At 38.4% G+C, this 3,789-nt stretch overlaps 1 protein-coding gene across 1 annotated transcript in view; it reads left to right on the plus strand.

The window, feature by feature from the left end:
• The window catches only part of HLTF (helicase-like transcription factor), a 64,902-nt gene that overhangs the window by 38,991 nt on the left and 22,122 nt on the right, over positions 1 to 3,789 (plus strand). The gene's annotated exons all lie outside the window — the stretch shown is intronic.

Below are 3,789 nucleotides of genomic sequence, written 5' to 3' on the forward strand. Positions count from 1 at the left end.
AAATCTTCCCACCCTCTCCCTCTCCCACAGAGTCCATAAGATTGTTCTATACATCAGTGTCTCTTTTGCTATCTCGTACACAGGGTTATTGTTACCATCTTTCTAAATTCCATATATATGCGTTAGTATACTGTATTGGTGTTTTTCTTTCTGGGTTACTTCACTCTGTATAATAGGCTCCAGTTTCATCCACCTCATTAGAACTGATTCAAATGTATTCTTTTTAATGGCTGAGTAATACTCCATTGTGTATATGTACCACAGCTTTCTTATCCATTCATCTGCTGATGGACATCTAGGTTGCTTCCATGTCCTGGCTATTATAAACAATGCTGCGATGAACATTGGGGTACACTTGTCTCTTTCCCTTCTGGTTTCCTCAGTGTGTATGCCCAGCAGTGGGATTGCTGGATCATAAGGCAGTTCTATTTCCAGTTTTTTAAGGAATCTCCACACTGTTCTCCATAGTGGCTGTACTAGTTTGCATTCCCACCAACAGTATAAGAGGGTTACCTTTTCTCCATACCCTCTCCAGCATTTATTATTTGTAGACTTTTGGATTGCAGCCATTCTGACTGGTGTGAGATGGTATAGAGCCTATACTTTTGACTCGCCAGAAAAATATAGTCTTTTTTTTTTCCTTCAAGATTGCTTTTCTGTTGTAGAACATTACATTGGAATGGAGCCTTTTTTTGTGTAGGAGCAGCTTGGTTCTATTTCCTTTCTAGTTTGACCTTCAAGCTGCCTGCTATAATGAAATAATGACTGTTGGAAGCATTGTGAACATAAAGACCACTGGATTTGAACTTCCATTCTTGCCACCTGCAAGGTTATCTGCATCTGTCCTCAACTTGCCTCCTTTTATCTCAGACGTTGAAGAGTTCTTACTCTTTGTAAGATTAGTACATTAGTCTCTACATTAGGTTCCATCTCTTTCTGCTTTTGCATTTTGTTATTCTTCCTCTTACCTGGTTATCCAGTCTCTCTCCACTGGCTCTTTCATGAAACATACTCAGATCCTTTTGATTTTCAAATGCTTTCTCTTGATTATGTCTCACATTTAATGATTATGTCTCATTTTAAAGGAGTGATGGTTGAGCATATAGGGATATAAGAATTAGAATTTTGCAATCTCTGCAAGTGGCTGTCTTCCAAGACCCCCAGTGATATAACTGTACAGTACTGTAATAAGCAGGCTAGAAGTAACCTTTCGTTCCCTTCTTGGTCTTCAGATGTGGGAAAGAATCCAGTTAAAGGAGTAACATACCAATCCCACATACACCACATAATTTTTTTGGGTATTTAGGTTACCTATCCTCCCAGTGGAAAATTAAGTAGTAACTCCTATTTCATTCATGTAGACAGACACACACATACAACCTACCACAGTGACTACAAACTCAATACTATAGGTTCTCTTTCACCAAAAGAGTTAATTTTCTTTTATGTCAAGTCTAATCTTTCCACAAATATTATCTGTTCCATTTCAAGGCTAACACACTGATTGACTTTTCTCATACTGTTCTCTTTCTCCTTTCCTTTTCCACTTGATAAAATTCTTGATAAAATTCTTGTGATAATTGATAAAGATTTCTGATAAAATTTCTGCATTTTCGCCTTTAATGTTTCATGTTTTATCTTCTTTATATTTTTGCCTTTGCTGTTTCAGATTTCATTCTCTCTTTAGCCCACAGTAAGTCTGGGTTTTGCTCCCGTCTTCCTTAGTCTTGTCAAAGACTTCATTGTTGCCATGTCCAATGAATTCCCTTTATCTTTTCCCCTGTGCTGACTTTGTTTTCCTTTTATTACTTTTTGGTATGTGTTATTTTGTAAATCGTCTTTAACCGTTTTGGTAAATAGAGGGAATGAACATAAATTACAAATTAAAAATTAATCTTGTATTTGTTCTTGAAACTTTGGTATTCTTTGGTCCTTCACTCAAGATTTTGTTTGCTGTCCTAGTGACCATTGTTTTTCTCCACCTCTTCCATACATCATATGTAGTCTGCCTTTTTTCTCCTAAGCTTTTTTTTTTAGTATTATAAAAATTTGTAATGAGATCCATGTTCAGTTCAGTTCAGGCGCTTAGTCATGTCTGACTCTTTGTGACTCCCTGGACTGCAGCACGCCAGGCTGCCCTGTCCATCACCAACTCCCGGAGTTTACCCAAACTCATGTCCATCGAGTCGGTGATGCCATCCAACCATCTCATCCTCTGTCGTCCCCTTCTCTTCCCGCCTTCAGTCTTTCCCAGCATCAGGGTCTTTTCAGATGAGTCAGTTCTTCGCATCAGGTGGCCAAAGTATTGGAGTTTCAGCTTCAATGTCAGTCCTTCCAATGAACACCCAGGACTGATCTCCTTTAGTATGGAATGGTTAGATCTCCTTGCAGTCCAAGGGACTCTCAAGAGTCTTCTCCAGCACCACAGTTCAAAAGCATCAATTCTTTGGTGCTCAGCTTTCTTTATAGTCCAACTCTCACATCCATCCATGACTACTGGAAAAACCATAGCCTTGACTAGATGGACCTTTGTTGGCAAAGTAATGTCTCTGCCTTTTAATATGCTGTCTAGGTTGGTCATAACTTTCCTTCCCAGGTGTAAGCGTCTTTTAATTTCTTGGCTTCAGTCACCATCTGCAGTGATTTTGGAGCCCCCAAAAATAAAGTCTGTGACTGTTTCCCCATCTATTTGCCATGAAGTGATGGGATTGGATGCCTTGATCTTAGTTTTAGAATGCTGAGCTTTCAGCCAACTTTTTCATTCTCTTTCGTATTAATCCTCTAGATTTAAGAACCAAAAGTTCGCCACATTTGCTTTATATTTTTCTTTACTAAAATATTTTAAATTGTACCTCAGACCTCATGACCTTATCTCCCAATAGAAGCATAAGCTTTGCTCTTTAAATACTGCTCTCTTTCCCTAATCCTACCTTTATCATTGTGTTTGTTTTCCTTAGAGAATCTTATTTATTCCAGTGGTTTCATGTACTGATACTGATATCTTTGAAGTCTATATCTACACTTGCATTATAGGTCAATATTTAAATTTTTGTGGTGTATTTCTCCAGTTAGATATTTTAAGGTGACCAAAATTTTAAAATGTCTAAAATAGTAGTACTCATTACCTCTTTCTCATCTTTATGCCTGTTTTTCCTTATTTTTTGAAACTTCTCTGTATCATTATCACACAGTTCTTCTAGTAGTTTTTTAAGTTTCAGAGTCTTCTTTTGTTTTCTCCCTTTTCTTCATATTCCTTATTTACTTAGTTCTCAAGTCCCCATCAGTCCATGTACATAACAGTCCTTTCAATTCTGGACTTACTTTTGCCATTCTGGTTTAGGTCTTCATCTTTCATCATTTTTCACCTAATAGTTTCCCAGCTATGTCTCCTTAGTGTCTTCTCCTTCTCATCTTCTTTTTTTTTTCTGCTCAGAATCTCTCAGCTTTGTTGTTTTCATAAGTTAAAAAAACCCAAACAAAAAACTCTTTAAGTTTTAAAAACTGATCGTATTGTTAAGGAGAGCAGCAGTTCAGTTCAGTCAGTCAGTCAGTCATGTCCGACTCTTTGCAACCTCATGAATCGCAGCGCGCCCAGGCCTCCCTGTCCATCACCAACTCCCGGAGTTCACTCAAACTCACGTCCATCGAGTCAGTGATGCCATCCAGCCATCTCATCCTCTGTCATCCCCTTTTCCTCCTGCCCCCAATCCCTCCAAGCATCAGAGTCTTTTCCAGTGAGTCAACTCTTCGCATGAGGTGGCCCAAGTACTGGAGTTTCAGCTTTAGCAT

The sequence above is a fragment of the Bison bison genome, unplaced genomic scaffold, assembly GCF_000754665.1.
Source record: "Bison bison bison isolate TAMUID 2011002044 unplaced genomic scaffold, Bison_UMD1.0 scf7180017864384, whole genome shotgun sequence".
Lineage (NCBI taxonomy): Eukaryota > Metazoa > Chordata > Mammalia > Artiodactyla > Bovidae > Bison > Bison bison.